At 45.1% G+C, this 13,896-nt stretch overlaps 2 pseudogenes; both read left to right on the top strand.

Moving 5' to 3' along the window:
• The first annotated feature begins 7,759 nt into the window (after positions 1–7,759).
• LOC134968019 (5S ribosomal RNA) lies at positions 7,760–7,878 on the top strand (annotated as a pseudogene).
• Positions 7,879–8,068: 190 nt separating this feature from the next.
• On the top strand, positions 8,069–8,187 carry LOC134967157 (5S ribosomal RNA; annotated as a pseudogene).
• Positions 8,188–13,896: the final 5,709 nt, after the last annotated feature.

Below are 13,896 nucleotides of genomic sequence, written 5' to 3'. Positions count from 1 at the left end.
GCCTTCACTGATTTCGGTAACGGCAATCCAGCCGTAGAATGAGCATGCTGAATCGTATTGCAGATCCAGCGCGCAATAGTCTGCTTTGAAGCAGGCATTCCAATCTTGTTGGCAGCATACAGGATAAACAGAGCTTCCGTTATCCTAAGTGGAGCCATTCTGGCGACATAAATCTTCAAGGCCCTAACAACATCGAGAGATTTTGACTCCTCGAAGGCGTCAGTAGCCACTGGTACCACAATAGGCTGGTTCATGTGGAGCGATTAAACCACCTTCGGCAGAAATTGTTGACGAGTCCACAACTCCGCTCTATCCTCATGGAAGATTAAATAAGGACTCTTGTGAGAAAAAGTCGCTAACTCAGACACCCACCTTGTGGATGCTAAGGCCAATAGCATAACCACTTTCCAAGTGAGAAATTTCAACTCAACCTTCTGTAAAGGTTCAAACCAATGTGATTGAAGAAAATGCAACACCACGTTAAGATCCCATGGTGCCACTGGGGGCACAAATGGAGGTTGGATGTGCAAAACTCCTTTCACGAAAGTCTGAACTTCTGAAAAGGAGGCCAATTGTTTCTGAAAGAAAATCGATAAGGCCGAAATTTGTACTTTAATTGAGCCTAACTTTAGGCCCACATCCACACCTGCTTGTAGAAAATGGAGAAAACGCCCTAGCTGAAATTCTTCCATAGGAGCCTTCTTGGATTCACACCAAGACACATATTTTCTCCAAATACAGTGATAATGTTTAGACGTTACTCCTTTTCTAGCCTGAAGAAGTGTGGGAATAACTTCACTGGGAATACCCTTTCGGGCTAGGATCCGGCGTTCAACCGTCAAGCCGTCAAACGTAGCCGCGGTAAGTCGTGGTACTCGCACGGACCCTGCTGTAACAGATCCTCTCATAGAGGAAGAGGCCAGGGATCTCTTATGAGTAATTCCTGAAGATCTGGATACCAAGCCCTTCTTGGCCAGTCCGGAGCAATGAGGATCACCTGAAGCTTTGTTCTTCTTATGACATTTAGCACCTTTGGACTGAGTGGCAGCGGAGGAAACACGTACACCGACTGAAACACCCATGGTGTTACCAGCGCGAACACCGCTATTGCTTGAGGGTCCCTCGACCTGGAACAATATCTCTGAAGTTTCTTGTTGAGGCGAGACGCCATCACGCCTGTTTGAGGAATTCCCCAAAGACTTGTCACTTCTGTGAAAACCTCTTGATGAAGACCCCACTCTCCTGGATGGAGATTGTGTCTGCTGAGGAAGTCTGCTTCCCAGATGTCCACTCCTGGAATGAAGATCGCTGAGAGAGCGCTTGTATGTCTTTCCGCCCAGCGGAGAACTTTTGTGGCCTCTGCCATTGCCGCCCTGCTCTTTGTTCCACCCTGGCGCTTTATGTGCACTACTGCTGTTATATTGTCCGATTGAATTAGGACGGGCCGGTTGCGAAGAAGACGTTCCGCTTGCAGAAGGCCGTTGTAAATGGCCCTTAACTCCAGACCGTTTATGTGTAGACAAACTTCCTGGCTTGACCATTTTCCCTGGAACGTTTCCCCACTGTGTGACTGCTACCCAGCCTCAGAGACTCGCATCCGTGGTTACTAGGATCCAGTTCTGGATCGCGAACCTGCGTCCCTCTAGGAGGTGAGAGCTGTGCAGCCACCACAGGAGTGAGATTCTGGTCTTGGAGGACAGGATTATTTTCCGGTGTATGTGCAGATGGGATCCGGACCACTTGTCCAACAGGTCCCACTGAAACACCCTGGCATGGAATCTGCCAAATTGAATGGCCTCGTAGGCCGCCACCATCTTCCCCAGCAACCGAGTGCATTGATGAATTGATACTCTCGCTGGTTTCAGAATTTGTTTGACCAAACTGTGAATTTCCAGAGTCTTCTCTTCTGGAAGAAAAACTCTCTGTAATTCCGTGTCCAGAATCATTCCCAAAAACAACAACCGCTTCGTCGGATTCAACTGCGACTTCGGCAGGTTTAGGAGCCAACCATGTTGTTGCAGAACTGTCAGGGAGAGCGCAATGTCCTGCACCAGCTTGTCTTTGGATCTCGCCTTTATCAGGAGATCGTCCAGGTAAGGGATAATTGTGACTCCTAGCTTGCGAAGGAGAACCATCATTTCCACCATTACCTTGGTGAAAATCCTCGGAGCCGTGGATAGACCAAACGGCAGCGTCTGAAACTGGTAATGACAATCCTGAGTAGCAAACCTCAGGTAAGCCTGATGCGGAGGATATATGGGGATGTGTAAGTAGGCATCCTTTATGTCGACCGACACCATGAAATCCCCTTCCTCGAGACTGGAGATCACTGCTCGGAGAGATTCTATCTTGAATTTGAATTTTCTTAGGTAAAGATTGAGGGATTTTAGGTTCAGAATTGGTCTGACCGAGCCGTCCGGCTTCGGGACCACAAACAGGCTTGAATAAAAGCCTTCTCCCTGTTGTGTCGGGGGAACCCTGACAATGACTTGATTCCGACACAACTTTTGTATTGCATTGCATACTTCCTCCCTGTTCGGAAGAGAAGTTGGTAAGGCTGATTTGAAAAAACGTAGAGGGGGTACGTCTTGAAACTCCAGTTTGTACCTCTGGGACACTATTTCTAGAATCCATGGGTCTAGGGCCGAACGAGCCCAGAAATGACTGAAAAGCTTGAGACGTGCCCCCGCCGGTGCGGACTTCCACAGAGGAGCCCCAGCGTCATGCGGTGGATTTGGCAGAAGCCGGGGAGGACTTCTGCTCCTGAGAACCTGCCACGGCCGGAGATCTTTTACCTTTTCCTCTTCCTCTATTTGCAAGGAAGGAATAACCTCGGCCTTTTTTGTATTTATTTGTCCGAAAGGACTGCATCTGCAAGCGGTGAGCTTTCTTTTGTTGTGGAGGAACATGAGGCAAAAATTACGACTTACCCGCGGTAGCCGTAGATACCAACTCCGCGAGACCTTCACCAAACAACACACCACCTTTATACGGTAGAGACTCCATAGCTTTCTTAGAGTCAGCATCAGCATTCAATTGATGAATCCACAATGCTCTCCTAGCTGAGACTGCCATGGCATTTGCCCTTGATCCCAAGAGGCCAATATCTCTCGCCGCTTCCTTTGGGTAGGCTGCAGCGTTCCTGATATAACCTAGCGTTAAAAGGATGGTATCCCTATCCAGGGTATCTATATCAGATGACAAGTTATCTGCCCACTTTTCGATAGCACTACTCACCCATGCAGATGCAATAGCTGGTCTGAGTAGTATACCTGTGGTGACGTAAATGGATTTTAGCGTATTTTCCTGTCAACGATCCACAGGATCCTTAAGGTCTGCCATGTCAGGAGACGGTAAAGCCACCTTTTTAGACAACCATGACAGCGCCTTGTCTACAATGGGAAGTGACTCCCCCTTCTCTCTATCCCCAGAGGGAAACGGATACGTCATTTGAATCCTTTTGGGAATCAGAAACTTTCTGTCAGGATTTTCCCACATTTTTTCAAAAAGGGCATTCAGTTCATGAGAGGGAGAAAACGTTACCTCAGGTTTCTTACCTTAAACATACAGACCCTAGTATCCGGAACAGCAGGGTCCTCGGTGATATGCAGCACGTCTTTTATTGCCACAATCATGTAATGAATGCTCTTTGTCAATTTTGGGTCTAATCTGGTATCACTATAGTCGACACTGTAGTCAGTGTCCGTGTCGGTATCTGTGTCTGCTAACTGAGCAAACAAACGTTTATGTGACCCCGATGGGGTCTGGACTTGTGATAACACATCCTACACAGATTTTTTCCATACCTGTTTCTGAGACTCAGATTTATCTAATCTCTTATTAATAAGAGCCACATTAGCATTCAAAGCATTCAACACATTTACCCAGTCAGGAGTCGGCGGTGCCGACAGGGTCATTCCCACAGCCGTTTCTGCCCCCAACACAGTCTCCTCCTGGGAAGAGCACTCTGCCTCAGACATGCCGACACACCTGTACCAACACCCACAGACACACTGGGCCAAAAGGGGGACAGACCCACAGTAAAGCCTGTCAGAGAAACACAGAGGGAGTTTGCCAGCTCACAACCCAGCGCCTGTCCCGGTTCTGAAGCCTTAATATATAATGCCTCAGACCCTGCAGCGCTTTATAATCACTTAATTTAGCACCAAATTTGTTGTGCCCCCCACCCCCCGTTTTGCACCCTGTTACTTGTATATAGCAGTGGTGAGGAAGGATCAGCGTCTCTGCAGCTCTGGAGAGAAAATGGCGCTGATGAGAGCTGTGAGGGCTAAGCCCCGCCCCCTTCATGGTGCGCTTCAGCCAGCTCTTTTTTAAAACAAATAATGCTGGCAGGGGTACGAATTTAGTGCCAAGGCACTTCAATTTCACTCTGCCAGCCTGAAAAGAGGTTTCTAATGCTGCCCAGGGTGCCCCCCCCCCCCCCGCGCCCTGCACCCTGCAGTGCCGCTGTGTATGGAAGCATGGGGCGCAGCGCGATTGCTGTGCGGTACCTCAGAAGCCGTCACTGAAGCCTTCAATCTTCTTCTTCTCACCTGTCTTCTGGCTCTGCAAGGGGGGTGACGGCGGGCTCTGGGAGTGAACCTCTAGGCTTACCTAGTGTTCCAAACCCGCAGGAGCTAATGGTGTCCTGTAGCCAAGAAGCAGAGCCTTTAAACTCCCTAGAAGTAGGTCTGACTTTTCTCCCCTATGTCCCACGATGCAGGGAGACCGTTGCCAGCAGCCTCCCTGAAAATAAAAAACCTAACATAAAGTCTTTTCCGAGATACTCAGTAGAGCTCCTCAGTTGTGCATCCAGTCTGCCTGGGCACAGATTCTAAACTGGAGTCTGGAGGAGGGGCATAGAGGGAGGAGCCAGTTCACACCCCTTTCAAAGTCTGAAAGTGCCCATTTCTCCTGCGGATCCCGTCTATACCCCATGGTTCTTGAAGCGTCCCCGGCATCCTCTAGCACGTATGAGAAATATATATATATATATATACATATATAATATATATGTGCATATATATATATATATATATATTGTGTACTGGAGAGATATCAGCGCCACGGATGCAGTATCTTAAGTGTAACAACTAGAATGGGAACTCTACAAATGGTGTACAAAAAACGCTTATTGCATTTGCACTCCCTACTTTATATATCAGGGCGTCAGCTCATTTACCCCAAATAGTTATAGGTAATGGTATGGTTACCTATAGAAAATGGTTATGTGGACAGGGGATGAGGTAGTGGAGAGCGACCAATGGTGCTAATAGATTGCTCAAAGCAGTATATAAATAAAATAATATAGGTTTATTGTAGTGGAACGTACTATACAAAATAAAACATGATAAAAACATATAGGTTCATAAAAAGAGTGTATATATATGACCCATATAAAAAAAATTAGTGAGGTAAAAGAGAATTAAAATTTCTGCTTATAAAATTTTTTGGATAATTAAAGGAAAAAACATGGTAGCATAAAAACTATGTGTTATCTTAAAAACCTAAAAGTATCACTCCTAAAATAGAAGGTACTAGACAGATTAAAAAAGGCACATAGGAATATGCGTTTTCAAAAAACCTAATTTTTTAAAAATAGAGGAATCAGAAAATTAGCTTAGCTTTGTGGTGAGGTTTAGATCAAGGAGTAGCACCCAACGCGTTTCGTCCTATCTGGACTTCATCAAGGGGTGATTTGACTAGAGACAGACCTTACTTATATACCAGTATGACAGGAAGTGATGTGAGTCCCATTTCCTGTAAGCAATTAACATGACTTGTTAAATTGCTATAAATAATATGTGATATCATATTGTATTAAATGCAGATTATTTGGTTTAAGCTATGGCAGAGAGAAACGAGTGAAATCTGTTGTTAGAAACAGCTGAAATACATTAAAGACTCTCAGGGCCGCCGACTTCCGGTCCGGGCTCAGCGTGACGTCATATCCGCCCCTCTTCCGGTGTCCGGCGTTTCGTACTACGCCTGTGTAGTTTATGTGCGACGGAAGTTCACTGTATCTGTTTATGCTCCCCGGGGCGGTTGCCTGGATACCCGGCTGGCGTGTTGAATGACAGCATAAGAATCTCGCGTCCGCCATTTTTCTGTAGTCTGAGTACATGGTTATGGCGGACATGTTTTTTTAAAGTCTAAGTCCATGAGATGTTTTCTTTTTCAGATTGGATTCGGAATTTGGTCAGCTCCGGATTATATAAAAGATAAAGGGAGGATCGATTCAGTATAACCGGGCATTACATATAAATGTAAACAACAAAATAACTGGATAATAATTATAAAAGAAATGGTAATAAATATTAAAAAAGTAAATAATGAGATTTAGGGATTTATACTAGATATGATAGCCCATTATACACATGAGACATTAATGGGAAGGAGAATCTGCATATGTTCTTATATACATATATACTAGGGAAAGGTATTACTGGGAATAAAATCTCTATTGATGCACTAAAGTAGATATATTATGCATAAAAGATATTTTTATATATATAAAAATTAATTATATACACATTAGTAGGTCATTCATAAATTGTTCCCTCATGTGTTTACAACACTCAGTCTTCCAAGTCGGTCTCCCATCCTTGTACTAGCCGAGCCCAGCCTTGCACATCTCGACAAATGATATGAATCTCAGTTTCACAGCAATGGAGAACACGGAAAGGATTGAATTTCTAGATCTGGTCCTGACGCACTCAGGTAGTGATATTATCGCAAGCAATTTTATTAAGAAAGTGGATATGAATAGCTACGTGCACTACAAAAGTAATCACCAACAACATTGGAAAGACAATATCCCCTTCTCGCAGTTCAATAGAATATCACGTAACTGTAAGAAAAAGGAAGAAAGAGATCAACAATTGGAAATCTACAAGGAGAGATTCAAAGAAAAGGGTTACCCCGCACAACTCCTGGAAGGAGCTATGAATAGAACAAAGGAATTGGAAAGGGGCGAACTTCTGCAGTATAAAACTAAGGAAAATAAGGAAGATAATGTCAAGTTCATCACGACATATAGCAGACACGAGAAATTCATCCAACAAACACTTAAAAAACATTGGCATATCTTACTCATGGACCCCATTCTAAAGGATTACCTTACCAAAGAACCCAAATTAGTTTTCCGAAAGTCACAAAGCTTGAAGGATTTGGTGGCACCCAGCATGCTAAGAAACCCTGAAGTTAGGAATCCGATGCCGAAATGTGTGGGCAGTTATAAGTGTGGAAAGTGCAATATTTGCAAATATCTTCACCATAACAGGAAAACCTTCAATAACACCAACACCAAGAAGGAATATCGAATCAAACAGTTTATCAACTGTAACGCATCATCTATAATATATCTCCTGGAATGTCCCTGTGGTCTGAAGTACATTGGCAAAACCAAAAGAATCCTGAAACTTCGCATACAAGAACATGTTAGGAATATAAAGAATAAAGTCCTCACACACGCAGTATCAAGACATTTCCATCAATGCCACAACTCGGATCCAGAGACATTAACCTTTAAAGGCATCGAATTGGTATCACTGGGAGAAAGAGGAGGTGACCTTTCCAACCTCCTTTCCAGAAGAGAAATGTTCTGGATCTACGAATTGAACACTCTCCACCCAGATGGCCTCAATGAAGGATACGAAATAGCACCCTTCCTGTAATGTAAGCTACCTATTCTTCGCACTTTCTCCATCCCAACCTCTCCCCCATTCGTCCTGGGTTCGTAAGAAAAACTCTGCTTCCTCGTTACAGCCATACCACACTGGATACGCCCAAATCCGGCCGACCTTGGAAGCAAAGCAGTGTTGGGCCTGACCAGTACCTGGATGGGTGACCGCCAGGGGAGATCAGGTGCTGTAAGAAAGGATTTCACAAGGAATCCTCTAAACCCACAAGCATCCCTATCCCTATCTTTATGTTTTGATACATGTTGTCTCTCTTACCATAATAACTCTAAGTCAGATATCCCCATTAAAATTATAAAAATACTGAATAACTCTCGTTGTCATTTTGATATGCACATCAAAGGTCCATCCATATATCTCCACATTACTATTACAATCACACCAGCCTGGAGACGCCCAATACCGTCCGATCTTGGAAGCTAAGCAAGGCTGGGCTCGGCTAGTACAAGGATGGGAGACCGACTTGGAAGACTGAGTGTTGTAAACACATGAGGGAACAATTTATGAATGACCTACTAATGTGTATATAATTAATTTTTATATATATAAAAATATCTTTTATGCATAATATATCTACTTTAGTGCATCAATAGAGATTTTATTCCCAGTAATACCTTTCCCTAGTATATATGTATATAAGAACATATGCAGATTCTCCTTCCCATTAATGTCTCATGTGTATAATGGGCTATCATATCTAGTATAAATCCCTAAATCTCATTATTTACTTTTTTAATATTTATTACCATTTCTTTTATAATTATTATCCAGTTATTTTGTTGTTTACATTTATATGTAATGCCCGGTTATACTGAATCGATCCTCCCTTTATCTTTTATATAATCCGGAGCTGACCAAATTCCGAATCCAATCTGAAAAAGAAAACATCTCATGGACTTAGACTTTAAAAAAACATGTCCGCCATAACCATGTACTCAGACTACAGAAAAATGGCGGACGCGAGATTCTTATGCTGTCATTCAACACGCCAGCCGGGTATCCAGGCAACCGCCCCGGGGAGCATAAACAGATACAGTGAACTTCCGTCGCACATAAACTACACAGGCGTAGTACGAAACGCCGGACACCGGAAGAGGGGCGGATATGACGTCACGCTGAGCCCGGACCGGAAGTCGGCGGCCCTGAGAGTCTTTAATGTATTTCAGCTGTTTCTAACAACAGATTTCACTCGTTTCTCTCTGCCATAGCTTAAACCAAATAATCTGCATTTAATACAATATGATATCACATATTATTTATAGCAATTTAACAAGTCATGTTAATTGCTTACAGGAAATGGGACTCACATCACTTCCTGTCATACTGGTATATAAGTAAGGTCTGTCTCTAGTCAAATCACCCCTTGATGAAGTCCAGATAGGACGAAACGCGTTGGGTGCTACTCCTTGATCTAAACCTCACCACAAAGCTAAGCTAATTTTCTGATTCCTCTATTTTTAAAAAATTAGGTTTTTTGAAAACGCATATTCCTATGTGCCTTTTTTAATCTGTCTAGTACCTTCTATTTTAGGAGTGATACTTTTAGGTTTTTAAGATAACACATAGTTTTTATGCTACCATGTTTTTTCCTTTAATTATCCAAAAAATTTTATAAGCAGAAATTTTAATTCTCTTTTACCTCACTAATTTTTTTTATATGGGTCATATATATACACTCTTTTTATGAACCTATATGTTTTTATCATGTTTTATTTTGTATAGTACGTTCCACTACAATAAACCTATATTATTTTATTTATATACTGCTTTGAGCAATCTATTAGCACCATTGGTCGCTCTCCACTACCTCATCCCCTGTCCACATATATATATATATATATATATATATAGTCCTTTTTGGTCGGCACTACCAGTCACAATCATGTGGCCCAGGTGCTCCCCCAAGTAGCAAACCACAAATAGAGATCAATAAGCAGGTGGCATTCACGGGTCTTCTTAATAATCGATAATCATGTCATCAACGTTTCGATTTTATTACAAAATCGTCATCAGGATCATACACAATACTCACATAAAAACAAACAATATTTATAGCTCACCCAGTGTGCGTTACACCTCCTCCGTTTCCCGCCACCAGGACCCGGGCGCCGGACGCCTCCCAGTGACGTCACCGTCGGCGACGTACGATGTACAGCGTCTACCGTCCCGTCCAGCGTCCCGTTGCCTGGCAACACAACGAAGCCCGATCATGTGAAACACCTCCACCAATGATAAAATCAGCTGGAAATGTAAACAGTGGCCACATTGTAGATATAACAGATTACATAGCAATGGCTGCAGTCCAAACAATCCAACAAGGCTTATCTAATATACAAGACTGAAATTCCGATCATCAAGATGAGATATTTATCTAACATACACTTTATAATTATATGTATACTTTATACCAGGGGTGGGGAACCTCCGGCCCGCGAAGCCGTTTGCTCCGGCCCACCCGCTTCTCCCAGTGAGACACTCCGCCGCTCAGTCCGTGTCTCAGCTGTCAGTGGCAGGACAGGGAGGAGAGCGCGGCGCCGGCGTGTAGAACTTGAAACCAGCCGCCGGTTCGTGAGCCAATCAGAGCTCGCGGACCGGCAGCCAATCAGGAGCCGCGGCTGCCGGTCCGCGAGCTCTGATTGGCTCTCGAACCGGCGGCTGGTTTCAAGTCCTACACGCCGCCGCCCAACATAGCCGCGCTCTCCTCCGTGTCCTGCCGAAAGGAGCGGTAAGTAGCACGGAAGGGGGGGGGGGCACTGTGGGGGCATTTGTATACCTGGCACTGTGGGGGGCATTTGTATACCTGGCACTGTGGGGGGCATCTGTATACCTGGCACTGTGGGGGCATTTGTATACCTGGCACTGAAGGGGGCATCTGTATACCTGGCACTGTGGGGGGCATTTGTATACCTGGCACTGTGGGGGGCATCTGTATACCTGGCACTGTGGGGGCATCTGTATAACTGGCACTGTGGGGGCATCTGTATACCTGGCACTGTGAGTGGCATTTGTATACCTGGCACTGTGGGGGGCATCTGTATACCTGGCACTGTGGGGACATCTGTATACCTGGCACTGTGGGGACATCTGTATACCTGGCACTGTGAGGGGCATTTGTATACCTGGCACTGTGAGGGGCATCTGTATACCTGGCACTGTGGGGGCATATGTATACCTGGCACTGTGGGGGCATCTGTATACCTGGCACTGTGGGGACATCTGTATACCTGGCACTGTGAGGGGCAAATGTATACCTGGCACTGTGAGGGGCATCTGCATACCTGGCACTGTGAGGGCATCTGTATACCTGGCACTGTGGGGGGGCATATGTATACCTGGCACTGTGGGGGCATCTGTATACCTGGCACTGTGGGGACATCTGTATACCTTGCACTGTGAGGGGCATTTGTATACTTGGCACTGTGGGAGCATTTGTATACCTGGCACTGTGAGGGGCATCTGTATACCTGGCACTGTGAGGGGCATCTGTATACCTGGCACTGTGGGGGCTTCTGTATACCTGGCACTGTGGGAGCATCTGTATACCTGGCACTGTGGGGACATCTGTATACCTGGCACTGTGAGAGGCATTTGTACACCTGGCACTGTGAGGGGCATTTGTATACTTGGCACTGTGGGGGCATTTATATACCTGGCACTGTGAGGGGCATTTGTATACCTGGCACTGTGGGGGCAATTGTGGATCTGGCACTGCACTATTGGGGGCATATGTGCATCACGTCCCATTTTAACTGGCCACACCCATTTTTTTGGCGCGCGCACCTCCGGCGCGCACACACAGTGCCTCTATGGGGCAGACCTGCTGGGGGGCAGGGTAATTTTTACGTTGAGATTTTTTGTATGGCCCCCGAAGGATTTTATAAATATCCAAATGGCCCTTGGTAGAAAAAAGGTTCCTCACCCCTGCTTTATACCATAGAGACAAAAGCCCTATCGCAAACATGTCCATACAACAGTATCACGTAGCTCAAAGATTTTTCAAAAACACTCATTAATAATGCATTATCCTTATTTCTACAGCAACCCATTCCCGGCAGAGGGAAATAGTCACAGAAAGCAGCCAAGCCCAAAGGATTTGTTGAGACCCCCGGGAGCCACAGTATTCAAACTATGGATCCAGCGGGCCTCTCTCTGTAATAATATCTTATCTCTATTACCACCTCTGATATGGTTAGGAACCTGATCTATTATCTTGTACCGAAGGGTAGATTGTCCATGTTTACACTCACGAAAATGACGTGCCACTGGTTGCTCAGGTGACATTGCATGATTCTCCAATGATTTCCGTATAGAGGACCTATGCATGTTCATGCGTTCTTTAAACTGCCTTGTGGTCTTTCCAACATAGAAAAGACTACAAGGACATGGTATAAAATAGATTACATGTGTACTAGAACACGTGAGCACTTGTTTTATTGGGATGCGTTTACCCGTGTGAGGATGGGAAAAAGAGTCACCAATTTCCAAAAAACTACACGTCGTGCATCCTCAAAAAATTTTTTACATTGGTAATTTTTCTATCAAAACCTGATATGTCGTTTCTAACCAACCAATCTTTTAGGTTTTTGTTACGAGAAAAAAAAAAAACCTTCAGCATTTGTACCTGTGATATTATATCTCATTCAGTGGGGTATATTTACTAAGGTCCCGATTTTGACCGAGATGCCGTTTTTTCTTCAAAGTGTCATCTCGGTAATTTACTAAGCAAAAATCACGGCAGTGATGAGGGCATTCGTAATATTTTGGAAGTCCTAGGAAAAAATCACGAATCAATACACCATCGGTCAAATACGCCTGCAATTTGGTAGAAATCGGGAATTTACTAAAAAGTGCAAATCACAAACACTGCCGACAATAGCCAAACACTGCCGTGCAGAAATACAAATCGTAAAAAAGTGCTAAAAAAAACCAGACCTGCTTTTTTATCCCGTGTTTGGATAGGCATGCAGGGATCCATGAGATCCGTGCATGTTTATCAGTGGAAAGGGGATGGGAAAGTGTTAATTTTTTGAAAAAAAATTGCGTGGGGTCCCCCCTCCTAAGCCAAACCAGCCTCGGGCTCTTTGAGCCGGCCCTGGTTGCAAAAATATGGGAAAAAATTGACAGGGGTTCCCCCATATTTAAGCAACCAGCACGGCAGTGTTACAATGTAGCGCCTATGCGCTCCATTGTAACCAATGGTGGGAACTTTGTGGTCAGCGGTGAGGTTACTTTCGGTCACCCGCTGACCACAAAGTTCCCACCATTGGTTACAATGGAGCGCATAGGCGCTACATTGTAACACTGCCGTGTGCCGCCTGTCAGACAGTACAGGAGCACACAGCCGATCAGGAGGGTGCCACAACGTGGCGCTCCCTGATTGGCTGAAGAAACCCTCTTAGACATAAGTCAGAGGGGGTTTCTGGCATTCGGGGAAAGGGGTCCCATGTGAAAACATGGGGCCCCTTTCAGTTCGTGGTCGGGTGTCCGTTTTTTTATTTTTACAAGTACGTGGATTACAAATGGATTACCCGAGGAGCCCTCTACACTGGATTTGGTGAGTTGAATTTTTTCAACAGGTACACCATGGATTCTACATGGAGAAGAGGACCGACCCTCGTGTGAACATAAGGTAAGTATGTGTATATGGTGGTGTGTATGTTTGCATTAAAGTTATACTTTCAAGGTGTGTGTTATGTCTTTATTGGGGTATTTTTTTAGTAGTAGTACTACAGGTACCAGCGGGCCCGGTTTTCCGCCGCATGCTGGTACTTGTGGTTCTCCAAGTACCAGCTTGCGGGGGAGGCTTGCTGGGACTTGTAGTACTACTACTAAAAACAATATTCATAACTTACAACAAAGGCTATCAGCCCCCCATCCGCAGCCCATTGGATGGGGGGGACAGCCTCGGGCTTCACCCCTGGCCCTTGGGTGGCTGGAGGGGGGGGGGGCTTGATTTAAGGGGTTCCCACTCCTCCAGGGTACCCCGGCCAGGGGTGACTAGTTGGGTATTTAATGCCACGGCCGCAGGGCGCTGTATAAATGTGACCACCGGCTGTGGCATTATCTGTCCAGCTAGTGGAGCCCGGTGCTGGTTTCAAAAATACGGGGGACCCCTACGCTTTTTGTCCCCCGTATTTTTGGAACCAGGACCAGGCGCAGAGCCCGGTGCTGGTTGCTTAAATATGGGGGAACCCCT

This window comes from Pseudophryne corroboree, chromosome 10, assembly GCF_028390025.1.
Source record: "Pseudophryne corroboree isolate aPseCor3 chromosome 10, aPseCor3.hap2, whole genome shotgun sequence".
Taxonomy (NCBI): domain Eukaryota; kingdom Metazoa; phylum Chordata; class Amphibia; order Anura; family Myobatrachidae; genus Pseudophryne; species Pseudophryne corroboree.
This window is presented reverse-complemented; position numbering and strand designations above follow the sequence as displayed.